General features: G+C 47.1%; 1 protein-coding gene across 2 annotated transcripts in view; it reads left to right on the top strand.

Moving 5' to 3' along the window:
* The first annotated feature begins 9238 nt into the window (after window positions 1-9238).
* Window positions 9239-12414, top strand: part of MTMR3 (myotubularin related protein 3) — an 84143-nt gene continuing 80967 nt past the window's right edge. For both annotated transcript variants that reach the window (XM_075718365.1, XM_075718364.1), the window contains exons 1-2: window positions 9239-9262; window positions 9963-10009. The gene's annotated coding sequence lies outside the window, so the exon portion shown is untranslated. The remainder of the gene's footprint in view (window positions 9263-9962; window positions 10010-12414) is intronic.

Below are 12414 nucleotides of genomic sequence, written 5' to 3'. Positions count from 1 at the left end.
CCCGCCGGGCCCCGCCCGCCGGCCCTCCGCGCTGCGCCTGCGAGGCGGCTTCGCCCTCGGCCGGAGCCGGCCCCGAGGGGCTCGGCGCCGGCCCCGGGTCTGAGGGACAGAGGCAAGAGCCGCGGGCCGCGTTTCAGCCGAAAGGGCCGCGCTGCAGGCAGCGAACGGGCGGGTTTGCACCCGAATGCCGCGCCTGCCGTCCCGGCCAGGTTCCGGCTCGGTTGTGTAATGACAGCTACAGTCCGTAACGTTGTCCTGTGAGGGGAAGAAAGCCTCCATCTGCGAGGCAGTTGCTTGTCCTCGGAAAGACAACCAGCTAGTTAAAGAAGTCACCTTTTTTATAAGGGAGACCTTCTTAACTTAATTGTGCTGGCCCATGCAGTGCCGCAGACGGGAGGGAGACCCGGGAGGGGGTCCCCGCGGGGACAGCGGGGTGGCCGGAGCTGGGAACCCGCACAACCCCCTCGCCCGTTCCCTCAGCTTTGGCTTCTTGATGGTTGTTAGGGAGATCACTCTGTATTACCTTTGATGCTGCAGAACAAGCGTAACTCTTGTTACAAGCACAATTGATATTACGAGCAAGTTAGGTTAGTCACGCTTATACCGCACTGAAACCCCGGGAATCGGGCATTCCCAGCCTGTGGGAGGACAGAGGGATACGGGGGGGTGGACACATCCAACTGTCACTAATTTAGGTGCTCTGAAGCGTCTTGGTTCCCTCCCTTGACCGCAGGGAACTCCTAGACCTAGACCAGAGTCCAGGTTTAGATGGTAAAGTAGCCTAAAATAGAAACCATGCCATGCCCTCTGTAGTGTAGCTAATTAGGAATGGGACTGTAACGAGGTTCCAGCTCCCGATCCCCCAACCCAGGCCCTCGCAGGCTATGGCTGATCGGTGTTTCGACGTCCCGCCTTCCAGCTGTGTGCACTGGCATTGGGGTGCCAGTGGCCCCGCAGCAGGGGAGAGGGGAGCGGGCCGCACAGCGAAAGGTCTCCCGCAGCTCCGCGGAGGAAGCCGGCTGCTGGCTGCTGCTCCCCAGCGCTGTCCTGGCCAGCGCTGACGTGTTCTCCCTAGCAGGAGGCCAACACGGATAGGCTGTGCTGCTTTCACGTTTGGTCGGGTACTATTGATTTGCACTTTAAATGTCATGACGGGTTGCCTGGAACCTGCCATTTTCACCATTCTTTTGCCATACCTTTTGAATTATTCATTTTAAAATGAATTATTTATTATTTCTATTTCTCAAACATCACCTACACAAATCAGGCCCTCGGACTGGAGCCCCAGCACCAGCACGCTGTGCAAAACAACCTACCAGAACAAAACTCTAGTAATCATGCCAGCTCCAAGGTTTGCTCCGATTGTTTAGCAGAGGATAACATTTGGCAACTGAAACATGATTCCTTTGCAAAGGCGTCTGTTTATCTCCCCTTCTTTGCCAACCTTCCTCCAGAGCAGCAGTGGCAAGACTCCCAAGTGACTCAGTGGGCTTCGAATCTGTCATCAAGCTGTTTTGAAGCACTATTCCTCTTTTTGGTTTTTTTTTTGTTACCTTACCAATTGTGCGTTTGATTTCCTGAAGACTGTGAACTATTGGAGCCTCTGCCCAAAATATTGGTGATATTAATTATGTATGTATACCTCAGTTATGCAATTATATGTGTATGCATACAAATTAAATTTAATCTGGCAAATGAATAGAAATTAAACAAGTCAACCAAAAAGTGCATCCGTTCACTTGTGTACAACATGCCGGAGACCTTCACAACAGTAAAAGTCAAATCCGAAATCTTAATGCAAATCACAACTTTTTGATCCCAGCCGCGCAGGGTAACTGCTGACCCCTCTTGCACAGGTAAGGCAACGCATTAAAAACAGCTTGCAGGCTGCTGAGCTCTGCTGAAAAATCCCGCTTTCAAGGTTTGATCCAGAGCCATATGAAGTTCCTGGGCAAGCAGGCTTCGGATCAGATCCGAAGTGGAGAACTTCTCCAGACAAAAGCTTCTGGAAAAGGAACTTTTATTAAAAGGATCCTTCTTCGGTGTGATTGATGGATGGGAAAGTTGTTCAGTGCTGAATGTAACCATGCAGATTATCAGATGTCACAAGTCAAAGGCTGGGAAGAACGCCCTGGTTCCGGTAGCACTGTCAGTGTTTTGGCAGATATACAACCATAATCTCCTTGACACTGTTTGTGTCGTAAGGACGCTTCTGACTTGGCTAGTGATAAGACACAAAAGCAGCCTTTTGATTTCAAGCAGTGCAAAAAGCACAAAGAGGAGGATTGAAATGCTGGAGCGACCCCAGAAACGTGCTATTGGAGCTCAGTCTGTTTTCTTTGTTGCTGCAATACGGCATTCTGCTTCCTGAACCGCACCAAGGTTTCCACAGTTCCTGCATTTTTTCAAATTCCATCTCGAAGTCCCAAATGACAGCCTGGGGGCTGGTTAGAATATCTGCTTCACTTCTGCACAGTCACAGAAGATAGCTGTATTTCCCCTACTTGCACAGTAGTGTCAGTGGTCAGTGGGCCAAGTGACCTTTTTCCCCGCATGCAAACCAGGCGAGGCATGCCTGCTGTCCCCTCTTTTTTTCCCAAAAGGACATCACAGAGGGTTAAAGGCAGCAGCCTGCCTGTGCGCTGTTTACACGCAGGACTGAGGGCGCAGGAACCCTGAAGGACCATCGCTTCTAAACACATTTAAAAAATAGAAATAAAATGAAGGAGTTATGAAATGACCAGAGGAAAATGTCAGTGTAACCTGAAAAAAGACATAACCATAGCATTACATTGAAAAGTTGTGGAAATTGACCGTTATCTTTTCTAAGCAGCTGAAATACAATTACAGTAATAATGATGAATCGATATAGCCCTGGGCTTTGCAATTTTTCAACCCAGCTCTACTTTTTCCTTTTTTACATTTTACCTTAATGATATATACACTAGCTTATCAAGGACTAATGGAAGTTGTAAGCCTTCCACAGCATGTTCTTTGTAGTCATAGAGACAGAGGTATTATCATTAAACTATTGACCTGATGGATCCTACAATAATTTATTAAATGTTTTCCATTTTCCATCATTCTCCAATTAACTACCTCTAAGTATATTCTCAGCATAAAGCCTCATCAGTGGATATTTTTTATCAAAAGACACCAGTGATACTTCTTAGCTCATTCTCTGCACAGCATTGCATCTGCACAGGGGCAGAACACCAGTTTCCTCTTTTCTCTGAGAGGCTGCCGGCACAGCGTTCGCCTGGCCAGTGGAACGAAGGAGTTGCTCAACTTCTGAGAGCTTTAATGGTGCAAGTTCCTGTGGGTGGGAACTCCCTCCTCTGACACCTGCGCACCACAGTGGGCACAGTCCTGAGTGGGTTACCAGCATGCTCCTACAGTATAAAGAATTATCAGTTAAGATAATGAGTTAAAATAATATAATTTTCTGAAGCTGCTCCTCTGATCAGCCAGCCTCTTGGCCTCTGGCTGCCTTGTGTTTCTCTTTTATACAATAGGATAATAACTGTCTAACTTCAGGAGGAAGGATCTTAAGTGTGCTTCTTAAGAAAAATAAGTATGTGCTTTATTATTATTAATAATAAAATAATAAAGAAAAATATATATGCTTTATGATTAAAAGCGTTTTTCAGGCAGCATTGTTGTAGCAACATAGTACACGACAGCTTAAAGTTGTGTCAGTTAACTTTTCCAAAGAAAAGACATGTTCAGTATAAAATACTTTGAACATTTTACTTATTTTAGCTCAGTAGGCAAACATATGGATTATTAGTCTCTTAAGTGTAAGAAAATAATATAAGCGGACATAAAACAAGACTTCCAAACACTCTGCCTACACTGAACTGGTGGCATATCTTCAATATTGATGTCTTCAGCTTTTACTTCCAGGTACAGAAATGCCTTGCACAAACAAGGTGTCATCCATCATCTGCAGAGCAATGCTCTGTGCTCATGAACCTGAGCAGAACCAGTATGTTCCATGTAAATTCTATAATGAAGTGCTGTCCTGCCCTTCACCGTCGGGCATAGTATGTCTCCGGCTGATCTGCTGGATGGAGCTGGGTTCTCACGTTCCAGCCAGCTCACGCGTCCTTGCAGAGCCAGGCTCAGACAGCTGTGCGCCTACCTGGAAACACTGTCCCCAAAGCCGTTTTCAGTATTTGCTCAAAAATGTTGTAGCTGTTCCACTGAAGTTTTCAGAGTCCTCCAAAACTTTGTATTTGATTAATTCTGTAATAATCATCTTGATGTGTAGCTGTAGCCAAGACAGCTTTGTTGTGCTAGCTTCCCTTCAGCAAAGTGTCGCTAATAGTACATCTTGTTTTAAAACAGGGTTATTACAAGACAAAAAATCCTAAAATGAGACTGTTGGAAAATGTTCTGACAAAAATGATACGTACGTAATAAAAATCTCACTATTTTCAAATTATTCATCCACTTTTCAAGGGAATGAGTCAGAGCATCCATTTTTTGGGCCTCATCAGGATGACTGACAGAGTGGGTGCCTCTCACCTGGGATATTTTAATCAGGGATGGCCTCACGCTGTGCTGACCCTGATGTCCTCACTGCCTGCCATTTGGATTAAAGGAACAATGAAATAACTGCTTGTCTGATGGGAGCAGAAAGAATGAAAGTGCCTACACAATGAGGAACACAGTATAAATACAGTGGTCAGAGACAGGTCTGAGCACAGCATTCTGTTCAGGCATTCGTAAAAAAAAAAGGAGAGTAAAATGAGTAAAACATCAAAGTACAGTAAAAGATGAAAAAACAAAATGGGAGAGAAAGGATGAAGAAAGCTGCTTTTGGGTAGAAAACTGGCCAAAGAAGCCAGTTTGGAGTCCTGAGAAAGGAAACTACCCTGCGTTTCATGATCTGACTGTTCTTACAGAATCAGGACTTGGTGTGTTGTTTGTTTTTTTTAAGACATATCTGATCTTACCATCAGTTTTTCATCATAACAGAAACAGCCCACAGAGTCTGAGGTTGGCTGTTTGGATCACAAGAATGAAGTGTATTAAAGGTTACTGGATGGCAACAGGGGCAGGAAAGCGCCTGACACACATTTGGTTTTGCCATTTCTCACTGCGCCAGGTGCAGATTGCTGCAGGACTGCATCTCATGTACAGGATGAGCACAAGAGCCGGCCTCTGTGGAATGATGATCTGAGGGACCAGGCTGGGATGATCCAGAACATGATGCTGTCAGCCTCCACCACGACCACATGCAGATTTTAAACGTGCCCTTAATGAATACACCCAGTAACTAAAATGACATTTGGGTTGCGACTGCAGCCCAAAGAGTATCTTTCCACATCAGGTATCTCTTTTCGTAAGAAGCCAACTAGTAACTGAGTGGCTGTGTCTGAAGTGGTAAGAGAGGTTTGGAAAGGACCTGTTGGGCCTTTAGGGTCAGTTCGCAGCTGTTGGTGGCAACTGCATCAGTGTAAGGCAGCTCTGGGAAGGATGACCCAGAGCCTCAGGACTTGAGCTGTTGGAAGCTCTGGTGTTCTCATGTTTCAGCCCAGACTTTTCATGGCCATCGGATACTTGTTTTCTCTTACACTAACATTACCCTTGCTCTTAAGGGAGATGTGTTTACTTCTGTGTTTACTCCCTGAAGTTTCATAAAGAACAACTGTATCCCTTCTCAGCATTCAGTTTTTTTGGCTAAACAAATTATTTCAAGATCCTTACACAAGAAAAAAATCAGGATTACCCTGTAATTATTCTCCAGTCACATTTTAAGTTCGTTTTCCTTGATTAAAAGTGACCAGAGCTGCATGCATCATTCCAGAGAAGGTTGCAGCAGAGCCTTGGATAATGGTATTATCATTTTCCCCTTCTCCTGGAAATATCTCTATTGATATATGCTTTTCGTCAGAGCTGCTTCATATTGGGAGTTGTCAGTCATCTTGAAATCAACAAATACACCCAGATTTTTCTCTTCTTCTGTCATTTCCAACTGATGAGCTCCCAGCTTGCAGCAGAGATTCTTGTTAGTAATTCCCAAGTGCATGACCTTGTACTTTCCACTATTAATTTCATCCCATTTCCAGTGTGCCAGCACTCAGTGTTACCCAACTCTTACAGCAATACAGATATTCCCTCCGTAGCACTGATGCCTCCCAACTTTGTGCCATCAGCAAATGTCATCACCTCACTCCTACCTTTTGTTCCAAGGCCTGACTGAAAAATATTGTGCAAGATCAAAAGAACGTAAGACATGCCTCTCTGGGTCAGCCTGTGGTCCCTGTGGTCTAGCACTCTGAGAGGGGCAGTCAGCGATGCTGTTCAGGGAGAGCGCTGGAGCCCAGCCACTTTCTGCTGTCTCTTCCCTTTGCACTCCCTGCGCATCCGCAGGTGGTGTATGTTTGAGGTGACTTCCCTGCCTTTTCGATGTAGCTATTTTTTAATGGACCTGCCCTCCATTAATTTGTTGAATAAATTTTTCAACCTGCTGATAGTCTCCAAGCCAGCTCTTAAGGAGCTCACCTCTACCCTCAGTGTCTACCATTCCACCCAGAACTATTGTCATCTGTCTGTAGCTAGCTTCTTAGCTGCCAAATAGCTCCCCAGATAAATTATACATCTGCCATGTAGCATTGTATTTAATATCCTATTAAATCCAGTTAGATTAAATCTATTGTATATACACTGTCTAGAAAACAATTATCAAAGGTATAATCTTCATTAAATGCAATCTATCTTTAGAAAAGCTATGTCGCGTTTTACTTTATTTTCCATTTACTTGTCTGTCCCCAACTACTTTTTCCTTTACATTTTTTTCTAAGCTTTTAATGTTCTTGAGGTCAGATTAACAGGTGTCTAAATGACTGAATTGCTTTTCTTCTTCCTGCTTAAAACCAGATAGTGCTTCGGTAGTTCCTTGGTAATTCATTATCACCCTCAACCTGACAAATTAAAAACTTTGTTCTGGATGAGTGAGGATGTGTTCCAGGTCCGTCAGAACTGCGGGCTTGGGAGCACCGCATTCCCTGAGTTGTGTGTCAGGTCCTCACAGGCCTTGCTCTCCCTTTGGGTACAGTAATTTCCATTTCCATAAAATAATTCTCATTAGCTATCATCCTTTGCCCTGATCATCATAGAAAATAGAGGCAAAAGTAATTTAACATGGGGCCATACCTAACATTTATTAAAAAATAGACTGGAACACAAGCAATTGGGAGACTCGGAACACAAGACATGGAAAGTCTCTGTGCAATGTGTTTCAATCAGTTTCAATCAATCAGTAAAGATATGCCAAAGAAGATAATTTGTGTCACCGAAATAAGCAGCTGGAAGTGCGTAGCTTTTCCTGTCACAGTGATGGCACTCCAGTTAGTTCCCCCTCTTTAAAAAACAGAAGGAGCAACCAGCAGGTTCTGCTGTACAAAAGCCCTGGGTCTCCAGGATTCAGCTTCCTGAAGTAGGTCACATTTGATCTCTGTCCAGGCATACTGCAAAAGGCAACCATTTAACAGGGTGGTTTTCAAAATTCGTATTCTGCTTCCTAATGCTGTCAACACACATCCTTTTCAGATACAGCTAAATCGGCTGAACATTTTTTCATTGCTTTTGGGTATAAACAGGCCAGGAATCCTGTTTTTCCCTTGAGTTACCTGTATTTCTTCCCAAGTTCCTCTGAAGGTACATATTGACATTCAGATCACATTTGCATTCAGATGATGGCTTGTTGTTGGAAAAAATCCCTTTAGAGGGGCTGATTAACTTCCTTTCAAATGTTTACTGCCCCTGACCAAGGGAGCAAAACTAGAAAACAACTCACTGCGTGGCTTATATCCGAGTTTAAAGACATGGGATCCTGTATTTTGTATTGTTCTCTCTGAACATTAACACTAGTCCTAGCTTAAACGTGACTTAATGACAGACTGAAGTCCATCTGTTAGAATGACTAGCCTTGGACTCAGAGGGAGAGTCCTGTGGATAATTTAGGAGTGCATTTTATAGTTACTTGCAAGCAAGAATTTCATTTCAGATCAAGGCAAACATGAGGAGCAGGTGGAACTATCTCTCAAAAGTACAACCTGACCTACATACAATATTGTAAATTAAAGATATGTATAAAAATAAAGCATTAATGATCCATCACACTTGCAACAAAACCCAGATATAAATCTTGCTGCTGAAAAGGAACTCCATTGCACAAGGCTTACTTAAAAGCTTCATTCTGGAAACTGCAGCGCTTCCTGCCAACCATACCCTGCTACCTCTGACACTGCTGCCATTTGCCTCTCAAGCTTTCTCATGCCTTTCTGTTGCTTAACGCTCATTTCCCTTTTGCTTTATCACTTGTCTCTCAATTTCCATGTATTTTTTGGCTCTCATGCCTTGCGTTGGCTCCCTGCTCTCCATTACCTCATGCTCTAGGAGCTGCAGGCTGCTCAGGGTGGCTCGGACAGTGCGTCTACTGATGGCGTGGGGCCACACATGTTCTTACAGCTGAGCTGAATGTCACAAAAGCAAAGGAGGAAAGCATTGGCCAGAAGGCCTTGTGTGCAACAGCAGCTTTTATAGTCAGACAGGGTGCTTCTCCAAGGGACGCACGGGCTTTGGAGGACTGCTAAGGAGAATCCCAGACTGCAGGCCCTGCTGCCAGCCGGTGCTGTGGGGCATGGGCAGACCTCCGCTCGCGGAGCTCCTCGGCTCCTGCAGCTCCCCTCAGCACCCAACTCCAGCCCCCCTCCACCTGCCCCGCAGGTTGGCCAAGGCGGCCGCAAGACCTTCTGGGACACTGCCTCTGCCACCGCATCGCACCTCCCGCCTCAGTGCGGCTCTGGGCTGCCGAGGGGCCAGCTGCGGGCGGTTAGGCACCCTCACGGGGTTATAAAAGGAGGAAGGGGCAAGCCAGCTTCACCTGCTGAGGGAGAGCAGCTGCTGGGCTCTGGGGATGGCCGCGGCTCTGGCCGGCCGCCTCCTGAGCGGACGGGGACCGGGACCCCGCGGCGCTGCCTGCCGCCGCCTCCCCTTCGGAGCGGGGGGGGCCGGACCCCCCTGGGCCGCGGAGGGCGGGGACGGCGCGCGCCCGGCCCCGCCCCGCGGAGGAGAGGAGGCGGTGGCGGGAGCGCGCCCGGCCCCGTCGTGCCCGCGTCCCGTGCGGCCGCCATGTTGTTGTGGCTGTGAGAGGCGGCGGAGGCAGCCAGGAGCCCAGCGACCCCGGCCCAGGCGGGAGGCCGCGCCCCGGGAGGGGGTGTGGGGGCTCCGCGCCATGCCCTGCCCCGCGGTAAGGAGCCGGCGGGGGCGTCCGGGTTCGCCCGGCGTCTTGCGGGGGGGTTGGCCGGCCTGCCGGGCCGGGGCCTGGAGGAGGGCGGCCGGGCTGTCAGCTGCGGGGCCGCGGCCCGGCACGCCCCCTCGGCCTGCGGGGTGAGGGCCAGCGGCGGGGACCCGGCGCCGGCTCCCTCTGCTCAGCTCCGCTCGGCCGGGGCCGCCGCGGGAGGAGGGTGGCGGGCTGAGGCGCTCGCCCGGCACCGCGGCCGGGGGTGGCGGCGGCCTCCTCCGCGGGCAGGCAGCGATGCCGTCCCGGGCGGCGGCGCGTCCGCGGCCTGCCGCGGGGTGATGGCGCGTCCCTTCGCTGTGGGGCTTGGGCTGCCGGGCGGCGCGGACGGGGGAAGGTGGGCTCCCCCCTGGGCGCTGCTGGTGTCCGTGGCCTGTGGGCCTCACCTGGCGCCAGCCGCCTCCCTGCCCGTCCCGCGGGGGTGGCTGTCTCCCTATTGCCAGTGTAGCCGAGCTGAGGGATCGCCTCATGCCGGTGGCAGCCGTGGTCCAGTGCTCGACTTCTCCTGCTGCTTTGGCCGTGCTATCGGTTGTGTTCAACTGTCTTTATGCTTGGGGAAAAATTCCGGTTCCCAAGTGGGACTTGTTAAGGCTTTTTATTTAGATAGTTTTGGGGCTTTAATTGTGCCTCTCCCCCATATTCCTCTTAGCAGTCCTATTCGTCTGATGGGATCTGAGCAGATGTTGCCCTTCTCTGGTAAGTAGTGTTCTGTGTGTCCCTCCCTTCTCCCCCTGCTCCCCCTAACATGGAGTTTAAGTTTTTTGCATTGCAGTTGTTCCCTCTTCTGTTCATTCTTTTAAGGAATGTTGTTTTATCAACAGATGAGACCTCATGTTCCTTCGTATCTCTCTGTACAGGAAACTGATTTCTTTCCTTCTCATGTATACTTCCCTGACTTGGGGGAAGGCTGGGTATGAGCTTGTAACTCTTGCAGACTCCAAGTCTGATAGGCAGTCTTCTCCTGTGTGCTTCATCTGTTTGTTTTCTTGTGTGATGAACCCATGTAACCATGTGCAATAAGGCTTTCTTTTAGAAGAGAGCTTGTCTAGTGAATCATGTCAGGTAGTGCTGAGTGTAGAGGTACAGCTTGGCTTTATGGTGAATATAAAGGTATATTTAAATGCCTAGGTGAGTCCATTGGGAAGGGATGGTAGTGTGACTGAAGGAACTATGGCAGGTTTCTTGTAATACCTGTCATGCTGTAAGCTTTAGATAAAGAGCTGAGGTGCCTTTTATCTGTTATTAAAGCATGTGCTGTAGTATTTTAAAATTAACTTTTTTGGTGGAGGTGAAGGTTTTTATGAAGGAGTGCTTGTAATAACTTGAGGGGAGGAGGCTGATATCTGCATTGCTTCAGCTGTTTCTGATCACAGTGGTTTTGGAGGATAGAAAAAGTGCTTTCTTTCATAGGACAGGAAATATTATGAACTGTAAGTGTTGAAACTTTCTGCAGATAAGCAAAGGCAGGGCATGGGACTTTAAAATGCTCCAGTGACAAGTGTGCCTGCTTTGGAGTTTGGGGAGGGGCAAATGTGCAGAAAGAGTAATGTTGAGCAGTAGTGTGTTTTTTGAGCAATTGCACTAAAAGGTGATCTTGTCCTGCTTCAAATTGTAGGTGTGATATATTGAGAATCAAGCTTAGTTCTCTTGCTGGCAGTGTTATAGGTACCTATATAGGATACTGTTAATATCTATTACAATAGTTGTCTGTGTTAGAAATTATTAAAATATCAATCTTAGCCTGCTGAAGTAATATGCTATGCAACCCACAAATGATACCAGGTATGTGGAATAGGTCAGCTTGATAAGCTCTTATGGTTTTTTTTATAAAAACAGCCATCCACAGCTGGAAGACATGGAAGTAGAGCATGCCCAAGCTTCTGAAGACAGAGGATACAGTATTTTATCTCAGATCTCATTCCACCTACATGCAACCCAGGATGGTGGAGAGAAGTATGTTTGTCAGCCCTTCAAGAGTAGGAGAAATGTGGCTATGCAGTGCTTTGCTGGCAATTAACCCGTAAAAAAGGAGTAACTTGAGGAGGGAGGGTATTGTTAGGCTGCTGGAGTAATGGGCAGAAGCCTGACAAGCCTGCAGTAGCAAGGAAGAAGGAATTGTCTCCATGGAGTGAGTTGGAGGAACTGGGTTAGCATCCAGCACAAAGTTTGGGATCTTTTCACTTGCAGAGATCAAAGGGATGTGATGGCTGTTCCTGCTCTGATAGCTTCCTACTGGGATGTGTAACTGGATATAATAAGGTAGGACTCTTGTATGTGATACCAGTGGTGTCTTCCAGAGCATGTGACTTCAGATAGTGCATAGTGCTTATCAAATGTTGTAAACTAGAATGAAAAGTACAGATACTTAAATATGTACTTGTTTCATAGTTGCTTTCATTGGCTGAATCAAAGTAATATAAGTTATGTTTCTTTCAAAATAAGCTTCTAAGTACTAAACTGTCTAAGCCGTAATGTGCAACTGCTCTGCATTTGTCTCTAGCTTGAGTAGCTGGTGGTGTAAAGATCTGCCTGTTAGATCCCATATGGGTTTTAATTCTCTGAGAAATGAGCTTCATGATTTGTAATTCCACCCCTCTTCTAGATATTGGTGCCATAACTTCCCAGTGCTGTCAGGAAAACTTTAAGAATATGCCTAGCACTCAATTAATGCTGTAATTCTTGTGAATTAACTGGATTGTTAAAAGATAACTATATCTTTGTGGACCTTCAAAATTTCAGGGTGATTAAGTGGCTTGCGTGAAGGACCGAAAAGTGAAGTTAGTGCTAATTTGAAATACTGACTTTTTACTGGGGCTTATTATGCCCAGTAAAGAACAAAGACCTCAACTTTTAATGCATTACAACTTCCACCTTGGATGCTTTAATCCTGAATGGTGCAGGATTGCTGTATCCAGGCTGGTGTACTCACTTGCATGCATGTCAGCTTCTTGTGCCTGCTGCTTGTGGGATGGGCAAAGGTTACAAACTACAGCATCATTTGGTGTCAGCTGTCCTTATTCAGAATGTAGTTGATAATGGAAACAGCCAAGACTTTGTCCCCTTGCTTTGGGGTGAACAGTTGAAGGACTGACAGAATATAC

This window comes from Pelecanus crispus, chromosome 11 (assembly GCF_030463565.1).
Source record: "Pelecanus crispus isolate bPelCri1 chromosome 11, bPelCri1.pri, whole genome shotgun sequence".
NCBI classification, from domain to species: domain Eukaryota; kingdom Metazoa; phylum Chordata; class Aves; order Pelecaniformes; family Pelecanidae; genus Pelecanus; species Pelecanus crispus.
Note: the sequence above shows the minus strand (reverse complement) of the source record. Positions and strands in the feature narration are given on the sequence as shown.